The sequence below is a fragment of the Cetorhinus maximus genome, unplaced genomic scaffold (assembly GCF_964194155.1).
Source record: "Cetorhinus maximus unplaced genomic scaffold, sCetMax3.hap1.1 HAP1_SCAFFOLD_72, whole genome shotgun sequence".
NCBI lineage: Eukaryota > Metazoa > Chordata > Chondrichthyes > Lamniformes > Cetorhinidae > Cetorhinus > Cetorhinus maximus.
The window spans coordinates 896,317-916,059 of record NW_027596106.1 but is presented as its reverse complement, the minus strand read 5'-3'; positions in this window follow the sequence as shown (position 1 = coordinate 916,059).

Below are 19,743 nucleotides of genomic sequence, written 5' to 3'. Positions count from 1 at the left end.
GCCTTTCGGATATTTCATGAATAAAATTATCAAAGTTGATATTTTTCAAACATCATTTGAGGGAGGCGTCGAACGTCAAGTGCAGTTTCACAATGTGCAGATTTACATAACCTCTTTATCTGTTCCTGCCGAACATTTTCACTAACTTAGCAGTGGCTTTTACCTCAATCTTTCAAGTTTTTTAACCAATTTTTCCCCCTGTTTAACCGTTTGCGGGAAGGAAATCCACTCGCTTCATTTTTCAGCAGCAGTCATTTTGAGAAAACCTTAAAATATCGAATCAACTTCTAGAACTGAGCTGGCTCTTCGTAAAGTTGGAGATTATTCTCAAATAATTATCCCAGAACAAGTAAGACACGTTTAAATTGAGGAAAAACGCAGAATACCATTAAAAGAATAAAAGTTAGAATCACAAATGCCCATATATTGAGGGAAATATAATCAGAGACACTCGGCAAGTCTTCTTAATTTCCTGTGTGTGCCTTCCCATTAATTTAATTGATACACATTTTGAGAAAAATAATAAAATACATGTGTCTGCTATTTATCTTGTCAGACATGCGCTTTCACCCTCTTATCCTCTCGCACGGCTCCCTCTCAGAATGGTTATTTTATCCTCTCCCTCTTACAGTGCTCCCTCTAACACTCGGTCTTTCATTCCTCTCTCCCACTCACAGTTCTCCCTCTAATACTCACTATTGCATTCCCCTCTCCCTCTCGTACTGCTCCTTCGCAGATTCGCTCTTTTACCCTCCCCCACCCTCCTCACACTGCTCTCTCTGAGACACGCTCTTTTACCCCTTCCCCCTCTCAAAACATTCGCTCTCAGAGTCGAGCTTTTACTCTTTCCCTCCCACACTGCTCTCTCTCAGGCTCGCTATTTTACTCTCTCCACCTTCCAAAATGCTCCCTCTCAGGCTCGCAATTTTACCCTCTCACCCTCTCACACTGCTACCTCTGAGATTCGCTCATTTATCCACTCTCCCTCTCACACTGATCCCTCTCAGAGTCGCACATTTACCCTTTCTCCTATTCACACTGCATCCTCTCGGACTCGCTCTATTACCATCATCCCCCTCTCACACTGCTACCTGTCAGTCTCACACTTTTACCATCACCCCCCTCTCACACTGTCCCTCTCAGGCTCGCTAATTTACACTCTGCCCTTATCACACTACAACCTCTCAGACTCGTTCATTTACCCTCTCTCCCTCTCACACTGCTCCCTCTCAGAATCGCTCTTATATCCTGTTACCCTCTCACAATGCCCCTCTGAGACTCACTCTTTTGCCCTCACACACCCTCACACTCCTCCCTCTCACAATCTCTCTCAACTTCCCTCCCTCTCACACTGCTCCCTCTGAGACTCGCACTTGTACAATCTCCGGCCTCTCAAACTGCTCCCCCTCAGATTTGCAATTTTACCCTCTCTCCCTCTCACACTGTTCCCGCTCAGATACGCTCTTTTAACCTCGCCACCTCTCACACTGCACCCTCTGAGACTCGAACTTTTACCCTCTCTCCATCTCACACTGATCCATCTCAGACTGACTCTTTTACCCTCTGTCTCTCTCACACTACTCCCTCTGAGCCTCGCTATTTTACACTTTCTCCCTCTCACACTGCTCCCTCTCAGACTCGGTCTTTTAAAATCACCAACCTCTCAAACTGCTCCCTCTCAGACTCGGTCTTTTAGCCACAGCAACACTCACACTGCTCCCTCTCAGACTCGATCTTTTTCCCTCTCTCCGTCTCACATTGCTCATTCACAGTCTCACCCTTTTACCCCCGATCCCTCTCACACTGCTCCCTCTCAGATTCACTGTTTACCCTATCTCCCTCGCACGCTGCTCCCTCTCAGGTTCGCTCTTTAACCCACCTGCAACACATTTCTCCCTATGGCACTCGGTATTTTATCCTCTGTTCCTCTCATACTGCTCCCTCTCAGACTCGCTCTTTCACCCTCCCCGCCCCATATTGCTCCCTTCCAGAATCCAATATTTACCCTCTCTCCCTCTCAGGATTCTCCCTCTCAGACTCGCTCTTTTACCATCAAACCGTCTCACACTGTTTCCTCTCAGACTGATACGTTTACCCTCCCCCTCCCACACCCCTCATTCTCATAGTCGATCTTTCACTCTCTCCCTCTGACACTGCTCCCTCTCAGGCTCGCTCTTTTACCCTCTCCACCTCTCAAACTAATCCCTCACAGACTCTCTCTTTTACGCTCCCTCTCACACTGATCCCTCTCAGATTCACTATTTTACCCTCTCTGACTGGTCCCCGTCAGTGTCTAAATTTTACCCTCACCCCCACACTGTTCCATCTCAGAATCTTTCTTTTTCCCTCACCCCCTCCCTCTCAGACTCACTCTTATACACTATACACCTCACATACTGCTCCCTCTCAGACTCGCACTTTGATCCTCCCTCCTTCTCACACTGCTCCCTCTCAGACTCGCTCTTTGATCCTCCATCCTTCTCACACTGCTCCTTCTGAGACTCGTTCTTTATCCTCCATCCCTCTCACACTGCTCGATCTGGGTCTTGGATTTATAATCATCCCCCCTCTCACACTGCTGTTTCTTAAACTCGCTATTTTATCTTCTGTTGTAGAGTCATACAAACTTGCAACGTTAACGGTATTCCTCTCCACTGATGCTGTTATTCCTGCTGACTTTTCCCAGGTAATTTTATTTTAGTTTTTATTTTTGCTTTCCAGCATCCGCAGTTTTTTGCTTTTAGTTTATTTCTTTTATTCTCTCCTCATTCAGAATCCCCCCTTTTTATCATCTCTCCCTCTTCAGCTGCTTCCTCAGACTCGCTCTATTATCCTCTCTCCGTCTCACACTGTCCTCTCTCAGACTCGATTTTAGTTTTCTTCTCTCCCACTCAAACTGTTACCTCTCAGAATCCGTCCTTGGTCCTTTCCGTCTCTCACTCGGCTTCCTCAGAGGCTCAACAAATTATCCTCACCTCATCTCGCACTGCACCGTCTGAAGCTCACCCATTTATCCTTTCTCACTCTCTCACTCTTTTAGCCTCTTGTCTAACTCGATCCTAAAACGCTAAATGCAGCCCCTCAAAGACATTAGTTATTTCCTCGCCTCAATTAAACATCACCTCATCCTCGACGAATTCAAAGCATCAACGCGCACAATTTCAATGCTTTGTCAAAATTTCAGTTCATGTTTCCTGACAGCATTCCCTTAAATCCCAAACCACCCACAGAATGTGTTGATTATTATCTGAGCGGCCCTGTGATGCAGGATCCATGCAGCGCCGCAATGCTGTGCAAACAGTGACTAACACGGAAGTAAGTAAATCTCCCGGCTCATCTATTTCATTCCTCCATTAATTTGGTTTAGCATCTCACATATCTTGTTAACCATCATATCCATCCTTGCTGCACATTCCCGGGAAAAGTGCACATGTGCCACAAATTCCTTTGCTCCGCTCACCCTTCCAGGGCCCTGTAATATATATTTGTTTCTATAAGTCCATTACCTGCCTGTGTTAATGTGTTGAATTTCATTTTCCACCTCTCTGCCGCCATGTCCAATCCATTGATATTGTTGGGCAGACTGCGGGTCTCTTCATGTTATTCCAAAGCCCCATCAGCTTCTGTATTATAATTTAGCCATGCTTCCCAAATGACCTGGAAAGCATCGATTTGCACGTTGGATTTATCCAAATTTGCTGTGATTTTATCTTTGTGTTGGCACAAACACAACCATCTCAGCGCAAGTGAATTGATCTCGAACTATCGATGTTCACAGAAGCTCTAGTACAGGAAAGTAAATTACTGGGGGATCGTCAAACCTGGCGGCGAATGCAATTCCCCACCTTGAGCGCCGAGGACAGGAACAGCAGGTCGTCTTTTGATTCGGAAGTTTCCAGCCTTTGGAGGCTCATCATTGAAATCAACCATTTCAGATCTGATTCTCTGGCCCCATTTTCCCCTCTCGTCCACTTCCACCTCCCGTTTGGAGTTGACGTTTCTTCCTTGTAGCATTGAGTCTTCACCTTTCTATTCACACGGCCCCATGAAGAGCCTGTTTGTTTTTTTTTTCTTGTCCGAATTGTCTTCACTTTAACCCCGTAACACCAAGAACATTGCTTGTTTGTCAACATTTCTGGGACGTGGGTTTCGCTGGCGATGAGATCATTTGTTACCCACCTGTAATTGCCCGTTAGAAGGCGGGTGTCCTGTCGTCCGCTTTGACAAGGAACATCGTTTTTCTTCTTGTTTCACCTCTCCTCACTATACTTCTTTAAAAACTATTACATTTTGGAAAGATTATTCACTGAAAGCTTACCTCGGATTCTCACTCCACTGATGATGCCTGGCCTGCTGAGCATGTCCAGCATCTTTTGTTTTGTTTTTACTTTGCGTTCTTTGTCTGCTGAGGCACAATCCTTCTCACTCTCCTCACTGGCTCATTCTCCAACTCATACATACCGTTGCCCGAGCGGTTACATCCAAACACCTTTTTCTTCCACTTCTCTGCTCTCCCAGTATAAAGCCCCTCCAGCATTGAGTTCGAAGTCTGTTGTTACATGTTCCATTGTAACTCTGGACGCAGTATTTGAATCCTTCCTATATTCGTTCAACCATGTTTATTTTTTCCTCATGGAGACCAACTCTATGTTACCTCACACATCTCCGACCTTCCGATCAGATCGGCTGTCTCAAGAATGGATTGGATTAAATGGAAAATAAGCGAATGTTCTACAACATCTGCAACTGTCAGGATGTTGCGGAAATTTACCTGAACATCTTTCCGATCTCAATATAGTTTGCTCAGACAGGTATGTGATAGCCGTACGGTATTAAATGGAGGGGAGCAGGTGCAATTTGGCGTGCAATGAATCGGAACATTTCCGAGTTTATGACCGGATAGGCAACTGCCTCAAGTGAAATGTTCAGACTTAATCATTCTGCTTCTTCGTCAGGTGCCTTGCATTACAGCAGCAGCAACAATGATTCTTCCGCTTTTGCAATGTTTTGTAACAGCCAGCATCATAGTGTTGCTCTCATATATTGTAACTGCTCTGCTTCTTAGTGTGTGGGCGGATTTCCCCCTTTATCGCCCTAGTGGCCTGTTTCCATCCTCATAAGCAGGCGCCACCTGGTGCTCAGTTTTATTTACCTAAATACCGGCATAATGACCACCTGCAGATATTTTGTGCGCAAAATGTCAACAATATGAAAGTGGAGAAAGAAAGGCAGATTCAAAGAAACTGATGAGAAAATAAATATTTGATATCTTAGCTGCACATTAGAAAAGTAACGATGTCAGAAAATCTAATATAACAACCATTGAGGGAGGAATTAATGTGATGCAGTAAAATGAATAACAGATGAATGAACAACTTGAAGAAACGGAATCATCTGGGAAAATGTGTTCCAATAACAGAACATAGCAAAAAGCGTTACGACTTTTTATAAGAAAATAAACATCATTTAATTATAATTATTGTACGCCAGAAAGTATTTACGTGTTTCTCAACATACAGAAAGATCAATTTGTAATTTCATGGCATGTGGGTGTAACTGACAAGGCCAGCATTGTTTCCCCATCCCTAATTGCCTTGAACGGAGTGGTTTGCCGCATCATTTCAGAGGGCAGTTGAGAGTCAACCACATTGCTGCCAGTCTGGAGCCACATTAAGACCAAATCCTGTAAGAACGGCAGCTTTCCTTCCTTACAGGACATTGGCGAACCTGATTTATTTTTACGACAATCACCAACGGTCCCTTGGGTCCATTACTGAGAAACGATTTTCAAATTCGGAATTTTAAATGACTTAAAATGTCACCAGTTCTGAGGTGGGATCTGAAACCCTGTCTACAAAACCGGGTCGTGGATTATTAGCCACATAAAATTTCCACTGTACCACCAACAGCCCCGGAGATTAGTTGCAGCTGATTATTTTTTTCTCTCAAGGCAAATATTAAGAAATTGTCTTTGGAAAACTAATGAAATATCAAGGACAATATTTCAGATGTTGGCAGAATTATCAATTTTACAAAGCTATTCCTTAATAATTAATCAATCGATCAATTGCAGCCAAATGCTGTGATCGTGCAGAGGAGACGCAGGCATTGTGTTAGAGTATCGCCGTCAGCTTTAGAGCAGCAATCTGAGCGGTGAATCGAGAAGTGAATTTATAGAGAGACTGTAAAGGCAACAGCACAGCCCAAAGTACCTCACAGCAAAACAAGCGATTATGAAATGTCTTCACTGTTATAATGAAGCAAATGCGGCATTCAATCTGCACATGCATTATTCAAAGAGACAATTGGTGACAAACTCATAATGAACGATCTGTAGCAATGACGCAGAAACGGAAGAAATTCCCTTCATCTTCTTCCCAGCAAGGGCATGGGTTATTTTACATCCGCCTGGGCAAGCGGGCGAGCCTCGCCTTATCTTTTCATACGCAAGATGGCACCATCGGCAGTAGCACACCCCTTCAGTATTACTCAGGATCTGGCAGCTTCTAGTTTGTGATTAATTCCTAGGAAGGGGATTTGAACTGATAAGCTCTGAGTCGGAAGTGAGATTTGCTCCATTGAAATCCAAGTTGATAGTCAACCTTACAATCACTTAAAGACAGATTTCGGTGCTTTGTCAGCTTATTTTCCAATAATTGATGCATCAGAAATCTTTATTATTTTTTACACAAGGCTAAATTTGCAGCAGTGGCAGAGCCCAGTCAGGTCAGCCTGACGCTGATCCCTCAGGAGCACTCTTCATTCCCACATGTGTCAGTAGTGGCTGTGCACTCAGATCTTTGAGCCTTCTTCCACCCCTTGTACTATGTTCCTGGCTCTATAGCAGTTGCTTTTAGTTGAGAACTTAAATGCTCTCGGCACCTGGGCCATGATGTTTATTCACGTTTACGCAGACAGCGATTGTCACGATGCTGCATTTAACGCGAGAGGGTCGGCCTAACTTTAGCCAATTCGTTTGGAAGTAGAAATCCTTATGTCCAGTGGGCATACACGGGCAAGTTTCAGCTGCAGGTCAAACACGCTTCAAAAAGTCAGCTTCAGCTGGAATCCTACGCTTGATGCACCATTTTAAATTTTCTCGCTCGCCATTGCTGTGAGTCTGTCGGTGGTTGTGGTGAGCTGGTGGCAGGATGGGGAGAGGGTGGGTGTGCGGTTGCTCTGTAAATCCCGGATTGTGAACGTTTGCTGTAAATTCCATGACAGCCTTGCTTTCCTACAGGTTCACGCCGCCATTTCACTCGTAGTGGCAAAAGAACCGGTACTCTAATTAACTGAATTCACCCTTAGCAGGAGAGCTCAGATGAACACGTCTAACTGGTTTCTATTGCACGTGGAATATAAGGAATATCAATCAAAAAGTTTGTTCCCTAAGACAAGTGAATTGCTACTTTTTGGTTGCATTTTCACATCATTAGCACTTTCCGGGGAAGGTCAGTTGATGGCTGTCTGGGCTTCATTATTGCACATTGGGAGGGAAACAATCAGGCACAAAACAATTTGGCTTGCACTCAGCTATGTTACTTTTTAATTGTTTGATCAATTCATTTAATCGGAAATGTCACAGCCCTCTTAAACTATTCTCTGAATTCGGACTGAGTCACCCCATAAAAAATGTGTTTGTGCATCAACTTATATTCGCCATCAGATATCCAGTTTGAATGAAGGTGTATGAAGCATGATCATCACAGAAGAATTCGTCCACCTCACAGAAACTACCTATTACATTTAACACCCACAGTAGGATGGAGTTGCCACATATACTGAAATGCAAGATCACGGACTTCCTTCTGCTCCCCACTTCTATGTCACTGCGATTCACTCAGTTGCTCTATTCCCTCAATTCCTTACAAACAGAGGTAAAGCCAATGGCTTTGAGATTGAAAACAGCGCGAGAGGAGAGTCAGTCGGGAGATTGAAAACAGCGCGAGAGGAGAGTCAGTCGGGAGATTGAAAACAGCGCGAGAGGAGAGTCAGTCGGGATATTGAAAACAGCACGAGAGGAGAGACAGTCGGGATATTGAAAACAGCGCGAGAGGAGAGGTGATTGGGAGATTGAAAATAAAAGGAGGGCAATCGAAAGAGGAGCGGCCAGCGTGTGAGTGGGCGGACCATTGAAGGAGTGGAGCTTTGAGGCTTTGGCTCGAGAGGCTTCGGCGAGCGGAGGCTGAGGAGGAGCTTGCTCCCAGTGAGGTAGGGCCTGGTAAGTTCCTTTAATTAAATTAGGTGTAGATAATGGAGGCAGCAGTTAGGGCAGTTGAGTGCTCCGAATGCAGCATATGGGAATTCTGGGACAGCACAATTGTTCCTGATGACTACACCTGCAATAGATGCATCCAGCTGCAGCTCCTGATAAATTGAGTTAGGGAACTGCAGCTGGAGCTGGATGAACATCGGATCATACGGGAGGCAAAGGCAGTAATAGACAGAATTTCCGGGGAGAGAGTCACCCCTAAAAGTCAGGAGGCAGGTAGCTGGGTGACTGGCAGGAGAGGGAAGGGGAATAGATAGAAAAAGCAGAGCACCCCTGTGGCCGTTCCCATCAACAATAGGTATACCGTTTTGGATACTGTTGGTGGGGACGACCTACCAGGGACAAGTTGTAGCGGTCGCATCTCTGGCACTGAGACTGGACCCTCAGCTCAGAAAGGAAGGAGGGAAAAGAGGAGAGCAGTAGTGATAGGGGATTCGATAGTTGGGGGACAGATAAGACGGTCTGTGGGAGAGTTTGAGAATCCCGGATGGTCTGTTGACACCCGGGTGCCAAGGTCCGTGATATCTCGGATCGAGTTCTCAGTTTTCTCAGAAGGGAGGGTGAGCAGCCAGATGTCGTTGTCCATGTAGGGACCAATGACGTGGATAGGAAGGAGGAGGAGGTCCTGCAAAGAAAGTTTAAGGAGTTATGTGCAAAGTTGAAGGACAGAACCTCCAGGGTTGCGATCTCAGGAGTGCTACCCGTGCCACGTGCTAGTGAGGCTAGAAATAGGAAGATAATGCAGCTAAATACGTGGCTAAGGAGATGGTGCAGGAGGGAGGGCTTCATGCTTCTGGGCAATTGGGCTCTGTTCCAGGGAATGTGGGACCTCTTCCGACGGAACGGTTTGCACCTGAACTGGAGGGGGACTAACATCCTTGCGGGTAGGTTTGCTAGTGCTGTTCCGGGGGGTTTAAACTAGATTTGCAGGGTGAGGGGAACCAGAGTGTTAGAGCAGATAGTGAGGTTGAGGAGGATAAAGGTCAAGCGAGGAATGCATGTATAGACAGAAATCAAAGCTTTATAAGTGATAGAAATGTTCTCAGGTGCATCTATTTCAATGCATTGAGTATTGTAGGAAAGGCAGATGAGCTTAGGACATGGATTGGCACGTGGGATTACGACATTATTGCTATTAGTGAGACGTGGCTGCAGGAGGGGCAGGACTGGCAGCTCAATGTTCCGGGGTTCCATTTTTTTCAGACGTGATAGAGGGGGAGGGCTGAAAGGGGGAGAAGTTGCATTACTACTCAGGGGAGTTATCACAGCTGTGTGTAGACAGGACAGCCCAGAGGGCTCGTCTACAGAGGCCATATGGGTGGAGCTGAGGAATGGGAAAGGTATTACCACACCAATGGGGTTGTATTGTAGACCGCCCAGTAGTGCAAGAGAATTGGAGGAGTAAATCTGTAGTGAAATCGCAGACCGATTTTCGAAACAGAAAGTTGTGATAGTAGGAAATTTTAACTTTCCACATATTGACTGGGACCCCCATACTGTAAAAGGGCTGGATGGCTTGGAGTTTGTCAAATGTGTTCAGGAAAGTTTTCTAAATCAATATATAGAGAGAGGATGCAATACTTGATCTCCTATTAGGTAACCGGACAGGTCAGGTGACAGAAGTATGTGTAGGCGAACATTTTGGGTCCAGTGGCCACAATGTCATAAGTTTTCAGTTAATTATGGATAAGGATAGGTCTGGTCCTCAAGCTGAGATTCTAAATTGGAGAAAGGCCAATTTTGCGGAAATGAGAAAGGATCGTGGAAGAGTGGATTGGGATAACTTGTTTTCAGGCAAGGACGTGTCAGTATGTGGAAGGCATTCGAAGGCGAAATTTTGAGAGTGCAGATTTTGCATGTTCCTGTCAGGTTTAAAGGCAAACATAACAGGCATAGGGAACCTTGGTTCTCAAGGGATATTGGCGATCTGGTTAAGAAGAGAGAGGTGTATAGCAGGTATAGGCAACAAGGAGCAAATGAGGTACTTGTAGAGTATAGAAAAAGTAAGAAAATACTAAAGAAGGAAATCAGTACGGCAAAAAGAAGACATGAGTTTGCTTTGTAAGATAATGTGAAGGTAAACCCAAAGGGTTTCTACAATTATATTAAGAATAAAAGGATAGTAAGTGACACAATTGGTCCCCTTGAAGATCAGAGTGGTCGTCTACGTGTGGAGCCTCACGAGATGGGGGACATGTAAAGAGTTTTTTTTCATCAGTATTTACTCATGAAACTAGCATAGTGTATAACGAAGGAAGGGAAACAAGCAGTAGTGTCAAGGAACATATAGAGATTAAAGAGGAGGAGGTGCTTGCTGCCTTACAGCGAATTAAGTTAGATAAATCCCCCGGGCCTGACATGATATTCCCTCGGACCTTGAGGGAGACTAGTGCAGAAATTGCAGGGGCCCTGGCAGAAATATTTAAAATGTCCTTAGCCACGGGTGAGGTGCCGGAGGATTGGAGGGTAGCTCATGTTGTCCCGTTGTTTAAAAAAAGGCTCCAAAAGTAAACCAGGTAATTACAGGCCAGTGAGCCTGACGTCAGTAGTAGGTAAATTATTGTAAGGTGTTCTGAGAGATCGGATATACAATTATTTGGACAGCCAAGGGCTGATTAAGGATAGTCAGAATGGCTTTGTGCGTGGGAGGTCGTGTTTAACGAACCTTGTAGAGTTTTTCGAGGAGGTTACCAAGAAAGATGGAGGAAAGGCTGTGGATGTTGTCTACAAGGACTTTAGTAACGCCTTTGACAAGGTCCCACATGGGAGGTTAGTTTTAAAGGTTCAGACACTTGATATCCATGGAGAGGTTGTAAACTGTATTCGAAATTGGCTGTGTGAGAGAAGACAGAGAGTGATAGTGGATGATTGCTTCTCAGACTGGAGGCCTGTGACTAGTGGTGTGCCTCAGGGATCTGTGCTGGGACCACTGTTGTTTGTTGTCTATATCAATGATCTGGATGATAATGTGGTAAATTGGATCAGCAAGTTTGCTGATGACACTAAGATTGGAGGCGTTGTGGACAGCGAGGAAGGCTTTCAAAGCTTGCAGAGGGATCTGGACCAACTGGAAAAATGGGCCGGAAAATGGCAGATGGAATTTAATGCAGAAAAGTGTGAGGTGTTGCATTTTGGAAGGCAAACCAAGGTAGGACATACACAGTAAATGGTAGGGCACTGAGGAGTGCGGAAGAACTAAGGGATCTGGGAGTTCAGATACATTATTCCCTGAAAGTGGCGTCATAGGTAGACAGGGTTGTAACGAAAGCATTTAACACACTGGCCTTCATAAATCAAAGTATTGAGTATAGGAGTTGAGATGTTATGGTTAGGAGTTGAGATATTATGGTGAGGTTGTATAAGACATTGGTGAGGCCAACTTTGCAGGATTGTGTGCAGTTCTGGTCGCCTAAAAACAGGAAGGATATCAGTAAGATTGAAAGAGTGCAGAGAAGATTTACTAGGATGTTGCCGGGTCTTCAGGAGTTGAGTTACAGGGAAAGATTAAACAGGTTAGGACTTTATTCCTTGGAGCATAGAAGAATGAGGGGAGATTTGATATAAGTTTACAAAATTATGAGGGGTATAGACAGAGTAAATGCGAGTAGGCTCTGTGCACTTAGATTAGGAGAGAAAAACACGAGAGGACATGGTTTTAGGGTGAATTGGGAAAGGCTTAGGCGGAACATTAGGGGGACCTTCTTCACTCAGAGAGTGGTGGGATTGTGGAACGAGCTGCTATCTGACGTGGTAAATCCGGGCTCACTCTTAAGTGTTAAGTATAAATTGGATAGATACATGGATGGGAGAGGTCTGCGTGGTTATGGACTGGGCACAGGTCAATAGGACTAGCGGAATAATATTTCGGCACAAACTAGTAGGGCCGAATGGACTGTTTTTCTGTGCTGTAGTGTTCTTTGATTCTATAGTTCAATTGCCTGCCGCTTTTATGGCGTGATTGTTAGTTTCAACAATTGAGCGACAGGCTGGATATTTTCCAGGGGCAGTATTTCTTTTTCCTGACACGGTGTTTCTCCTCAACAACCATCCCACCCACAGCCCACACACACCACACCCCTCCTCGGAGGATGAGACGAACTATGTTATTCCCAATCAGTTCGGCAGGAACGTAATACATCGCCGGGCGGGAGGGGACGCAACATCCTGACCAGGTCGTGCTGCAATTGAACCTGGACTGCTTCATTATCTGAGGAATCGCGAATGCTCCTCATCATTGGGCAATCATCAGTGAACATGCCCAATTCTGACCATATGATGGATGGACTCAAATTGATGAAGCAACTGACTCTGGTTGGCAAACGGGAATTTCCCTGCGCCATCTTCCTTTGCGCCTAAGGCGAATTTCCAATTGACACCAATTTTGTTCCGGCTCCTTGATGCCTCACGCGGTCAAATGCTGCCTTGATGTCAAAGGCACTTATTCTCACATCACCGCTGGAAATCGCGGTTTTGTCCAATTTTAAAATACTTTGTATAATAATGATTAACGGAAACAAATCTGAACGTTATATTTAATTCAAATTCACTTGTGGCTGTTGTGAAAGTACACGCCAGGTCTAACAGAGACCATGGAGAGATAAAACGTGTTCGTGGCCCGTACCTTGCAGTCCTGGTAATGGTGAAATCTCTGAATGTCACCTCCATGGAGCCTGCAATGACACAAATATTCTGTGGAGCTCACCCTATAAAAAAGGCCAGAAGTTGTAACATGTCCGAGTCAACCCTCCACCAAAACCTTTTGATAAGTTGTTGAGCTGATTGTTCAGGACTTATATAAAATCATACTTTGTTTTATTGCGGGCGGTTCCTATCATGTTGAGAGGCTGCTCAGGAGAACAGACCTTTACACCATCAGCCTGTCAACATCTCTGCCTTACCATGCTCCCTTCCCGTCCTGCATTCAGACAACTTTAGCTGCTCTCCCCCTGTCACACCAGCTTATCCTCAATCAGTCACCCCATTACAACTCGTCACCTGCAGCTCCCACCGCACCCTAGGACCCCGTAACACTCCTCTTAACACCATCAACAGTAATTTCCCCATTCTCCTATGATGTCACACCGTATGCAATTTTCCCCCATCAACCCTGCCAATCTTGTGTCCACGCCGTTATTCCTAGGCTGCCTGCCATCATGTGCGGATATCCCCATCAAACCATATCTTCATTCGCGAAACTTTTTGCCTCAATAGCCTCAGCATCCGCCATCAACACTAGCTCCTACCGCACCTCTCGCTCCCCTATCATCGCTGCTTACGCCATAACCTCTGACTTCCACCGTCAAACCGTCTTTTCTTCTCCAATAACTTCCACTTAATTCTTCCTGCCTTCCCCCGTATCATCAACCGTCTGATCAATCAGGTAGAATGATTCTGAAATGTTCAACAAGTCCTGACGCAAACTTGTAAGTTTGGTATTGTCCATTTCTCTTACGCTCAGCTAACATAGTGACGATTGTGTCACATTTGCAGAAAGTGTGGTCTCTCCAAATGTGACACTCGGCAAATGGTGACTATGGCAGTGGCAAACCTGGTTTCCTCAGCCTGATATTTCGACACTCTCTGATTGTTTTCTAAAAAGAGTTTCGTTTCTTGAACTCCACCCCCGTGTGTAATATCAACACTATCAGACTCTGACTGTTCTGCCTGGCTCACAGTCACTCGCATCATTGAAATCTCTGTAGCCATTTGTTGCTAAAATCCGACATGTAAATATTGTGCTGGAGAAACAGCGGCTGAGGTTCGGGTAATAGTGACTTTTTTGGGCTGTTTAAGCAAAATTTCCTGATATTTATTGTTAGCAAATGAGTATTGGAGGACGATAAAAACCCGCTCTGTTAAGTGATAATAAATGACCTGCATTCTTGGGCCTGGAGAATAATCGAGATCCTCAATCACATTCTAACACCAGAGAGGCCTTTTGCCCTGCTTCTCCTGATCAATAATTGAAACACTGTTCCTTGGGCAGCATCGTCTAATGCTAATTCAGGTTTTCAGCTTGTGGAGTGGCTTGCTGGCAAGGCAAATGACAAATCGTGGTCTTGCCGCAAATGGTAACAATTCCTGTTGAACATTTGGCTTTTACAAAATGAAGGTACCTTGTTCTGATTAGACATCATAGTCTCCAGAATAACAGCACTCCCATTGGGCAATCGACTGGTCCACTTTCCTTGCCCTTCACACCAATTGTACAAGGAGCCCTCCCTGCAGCATCAGCCAAACAACCCAGAACCCCAACACCCACCTGCATTTGGCCAGCCCACATGTCCATCATTACAAATTCCACAATTGTCCCTTGCAGATGTTGCACATATTTTGGGGAGTGATGAGGTGAGTTACTTACCACAGTGTTCCCAGACCCCGGCCTGGTCTTGTAGCAAAAATAGCAATCGCTTCACTGATGAACATGAACGATACATGTCACAGTGATTTTGCAAAAAGGGACTTTGTCTTTGTTAAATCGCCCCACGAGCCTCCACGCATCTTGCCTCATCCATGTCTACCATTTTTACCCTGCATTGCTTTCTCTCTCAGCTGTTTTCCTGGTGTCCCTTTGAAGAGTTTTATAATGTTCAGCTGAACCATCCCATCTAGTAGTGAGTTCCACATTCTCACGACTCTCTGGACATGAGGACTCTGCTGAATTCCCTATTGGATAATTTTCTGATTGTCGTACATTGATGACCATTTAGTTGGGTCCCTTCTCATAAGAGGAAACATTCTCTTTGTATCCAATCTCTCAAAATGCCTGCATTTTAAACACATCTATTGTGCCATCGCAGTGACTTGTTTGCACTTTTCCAGAGAGAAGAGCCACAGCCTAAAACTTCTCTTGATATCTATACCCGCACATTCCTGGCTTCATCCTTATCAATCCTCTCTGCGCGAATGCCTCTTTATCCCTTTTATAACTATGCATGTTGACTATGCGCGCAATCGGCTAAGTTTGGTCAACACGTGTTTTAATCTGGTTCAGCATATCTTTTCGACTTTTCAATTCTATTCCCTAAGGCTTGAAGACAAGTCTTTGGTTTGGATTTTTTTAACAACCTGTTAACATATAGGACAACTTGGAGTGATTGATGCATTTTTACTCTCAAATCGCTGTATACCTCTACCCCTTCGAGAGGAAAGATGAAAGAAGAAGAACCTCGTTATCTTGTGTCACTGGGATCAGTTCTGGACAGCGGGCACATTTCAGGGTATATGGGTTTAACCGGGGGCCACTATCGTCGGTAGTGATAGGGCTTTTGGGGGGTGGCGGTGCGGCATGGGAAAAGGAACACATGAACAACCCAATTCCGTTTGCTGGTGAGGCGGCCTTCATGACCCTCTGCTGTAGCCGATGTGGAAGCTTGAACTGAAGCGCCAGTTGAGCCCTTATTTAGCGTCAGGTGACCTCTTGGTGAAAGGGATTTAATGCAGATCCTCAATGTGACATCACCTGAAAATACCGAGTGTTTCTGCTGCTGGTGATACTGGACGCCTTATAGAATTGTCATAGATGATACTAGCGGAGACTGGGTAGGTCCACAATAACTAAAATGCTATTATTTGTTCTTTCTTTAAAGGGCCCGGAACTGAAGTGATGGGTTTAAATTTGGAGAGGGTTTTAATGGTTATGGGATAGATTTGGGGTGATGGTGTTCAGCGCACACTAGACAGCTGGCAGTTGAACGGAGAGACATGCTTGAAGTGCGAAATAGATTCCTCCTGTTCAAATCAATATCGATCGACGGTGTGTGCTGTGAAATATGCTCACCTCCATTATGCTCAGTTCCAATAAAGAGCACCTGTGCTCCAATTATCTCATTGTGACTCTGAGGTGCCCAAGGGAAGATGACGAAAGCTTTATTCTTGGTACTTGGATTTCTGGTGCTCCACCAGCACAGAGTTTCTTTATTGGAACGGAGGAGCAATTATGTAGTTAATAATAACATGCACACAATGAAGATTGTCTCCACTTTGAGCATGAACAAGAGACAGTCATCCAAGCAGGGTAACATCAAACCAACAGAGAGACCGTTCTGTGTAATGATTGAACTGGTGAAGGTTTAAAATAATTGTTAACGATTTATAAGGTAAGAGCAAATCTGCGGAGAAGAGCGCTATTTAGCCCATTGAGCATCAAGTGGATCTTTGAAATTGCTGCCGAATACTGCCCACTCTATCTCTTCACTTTCCCCATTACTCTGCCATCGCTCTTTGTTTTCCGTTCAATAACGTCCAAAACCCCTCATTTGTGATTTAACATTGCACCTTCTTCCATTGCCCTTTCAGGAATCACCTTACAGGTCACATGGACAGGTTGTGTATAAATACTTTTTCCACATCTTCCATCGGGTTATCTGCCAATTATCTTCAATGCGTTTCACCCGATCATCCAAAATCCCACACTGTTTGCCACTATTGGAAGAAAGGCAGATGTCTGCCTTGGGGCCGATATTAATCATTTGACCAGCATCAGCAAAACAGATTACCTGGTTATTAACTCGCTGATGAGTTTCAATGCTTGAAACATAAACGACTGTAACTCATTATATGTTCAGAGATCTGGGGCAGCCCAAGGACGGCAATGGTCTGCAGGAATTCACCCATTTCACATGTTCGTTTTCTGCATTTCCCTTCATATCTCTCTCTCTCTCTCTCTCTATTTCTCTCTCTCTCCCGCTCCGTCGCTGTCCTTTTCTCTCTCTATCCCCTTCTAGCTCAGTCTCTCTTCCTCTCTACTTCCTGTCTTTCACACTCTCTCGCTCTGCATCTCCCTCTCTGCGCTCCCTCCCTGTTCTGCCGCGTGTTGACATAGGTATAACAGGTATCACTAAGACAATGGCTATTGGCATATTATTATTCACTATACATTCAATATTCATTCTATATACACGTGTTACATCTCTGAGCTGGCAAGTAGTCAAGGCATGATTTTTATTTTTTGAAAGATTACATAAATGTTCATTAGTTAACCATAAAATAACTACCTCTTTATTCATCTGTTTTAAATTATCTTGGGCGTGATGCAGTGTCAAGGGTCCATACGTGCTGCAGACATTTCTTCTTGCTTCATCTGAAATATGTTTTCCTATCCCGATCAATTTATTGATAGTCCCCGCATGACCTTCCAGCACTGTAGCCAGGTTATGAATGAACTGTTTCATGTCATGGCCTGTATTAAATTGGGTGTTGTGAATTCCCTGTCCCCGTTTAAAATTTCCTTAAGCTTGGAGAGCAAGGACCGGACATTCTGGTCAACAATTTACAGGTCAGAAGAGTTAACCCAGATCCTTCTGCATTGAAGCATTCTGAAGTTTCTCTCCATTTTAATAATACATCGCCTTTTTATTCTTCCGAACAATATGTATAACCTCACAATTATCCATGTTAAACAGCATCTGAAAAATGTTCTTCCATTCTCCTAACCTGTCCATATCCATTTGCAATTACCGTATTTCTTAATTACAACTTAGCTTCCCACTTATTTTGGTTCCAGCTGAAATTTTAGCTATAGAGCATTCTATCCCTGGATCCAAGTCATTCAGAACGATTGGAAATAGTTGGGCCCCAATGACTGAACCCTGTCGAAAAAAATTATTTACAGCTTGCCATCCAGAAAAAGACTCATTATTCAGACTCTTTGCTTTCTGTTAGTTAGCCAGTCCTCTTTCAAATCTAATATATTACCCATCGCTCCGTGTGATCTTACCTTGTGTATCTTTTGTGCGGCTCCTTATCAATGGCATTCTGGAAGTCCAGAAATACAGCATCAACATTATCTCCATTATCCACTTTGTTTTTTCACATGTTCAAAAAACTCTAGCAAATTACCCAAACACGATTTACTCTTCATAAAACAATGCTGACTCTGCTGGATTCTATTTCGACTTTGCAAATACCCCATTATTAATTACTCAATAATGGATTCCAACAATTTCTCAACGGCAGACATTAAACTGGTCTACAGTTTCCTACTTTCTGCCTCCCCCAGCCTTTCTGAATAAGGACGGCATATTAGTATTGTTCCAATCCACTGCAACCTTTTCAGAATCCAGGGAATTTTGGAAAATAATTACCAAAGCATCCACTATCTACGCTGCCACATCCTTTAGGACCCTGGGATTTGGTCAACAGGCCCTGGGGACTTGTCACCCTTCAATCGAAAAAGTTGGCTCAGTACTTTTTCTCTAGTTCTGGTAATTGTTCTAAGTTCCTCATTCTCTATAATCCTCTGCTCTACATGTTACGATTGGGATGGCACTAGTTTCCTCCTTCGTGAAAATTGAGGCAAACTTTTGAGGCGAAACATATAGTGCCATTTCTGCATTCACCACTATTAACTCCCCCGTCCTACACTCCAAGGGATCAGCATTCACATTAGCTACTCTATTTCCTTTTATATAATTGAAGAAGCTTTTGATATCTGTTTTTACATTTTGTGCTCATTTTCCTTGCGTCTTTTATGATTTTTAGTAACCCTTTGCTCATCTTTAAAGTGTTCCCAAGCTTGTCACTGACCTTTGCCATTTGGTATGCCTTAGTTTTAGACTTTCTGTCACATTTAACTTCCTTGTTTAGCCATGGATGATTTTTCCTCCTCTTAGCATCTTTCTTCCTCATTGGAAAGATTGTTCACTTTATTTTTGCGATTGTCACGAAGCATTTTTGATAATGGTATTTAGACACATTTAAGTGACTGAATGTGTTGGCCAGGTCCAATATCAGTTTACATATTTAATGAAGCAAAGTGCTGAGGGTTTTAGACCAGGTCGCGGGAAAAAGTGCCCTTGGCTCCAGGCCTGGTTAATCAGTTTTGATTTATTTTTCCCAGTTTTTTTTCTCTTCCCGTTAGATTAGTGATGCTTTTGTTACTGCCACGAGGAAAGTGTTATCCTTCAAATTGTGTTATTTGCTACCTGCAGTGAATGGCAGCAACCGGGGTGATGGACGTCATATCAGATCAGATGTTAAGGGGGATTTGTCAGGCGAAATTCACAGTTTTACTCGGGAGCAATACTCGCATCTCGCATGTGTTTTCTATGTTTCTTTATAATTCACAATCTAGTCTTTCTGCTTCACAGTTGCCTTTATCAACGATCCGACAGTGGATATTTGTTGAAAGAAGCACTTGTATTTCAGCCCTTCATGTTCAAATCTTTTTATCTATCCATCCATCTATCTATGTAACTAAAACAAAAAACAAAAATACCTGGAAAAACACAACAGGTCTGAGAGCATCTGTGGAGAGGAACACAATTAACGTTGCGAATTCGTTTGACAGTGATCACTGGCTTTCTATCCATCCCTACCTGCCCCAACCCCCCTCCCTTAAACCAGCTTATATTTCACTTATTTTCTATTTTTACTTAGTTCTGTTGAAGAGTCACACGAGCTCGAAACGTTTACTGTGTTTCCCTCCACAGATGCTGTCAGACCAGCTGAGTTTTTCCAGGTATTTTTGT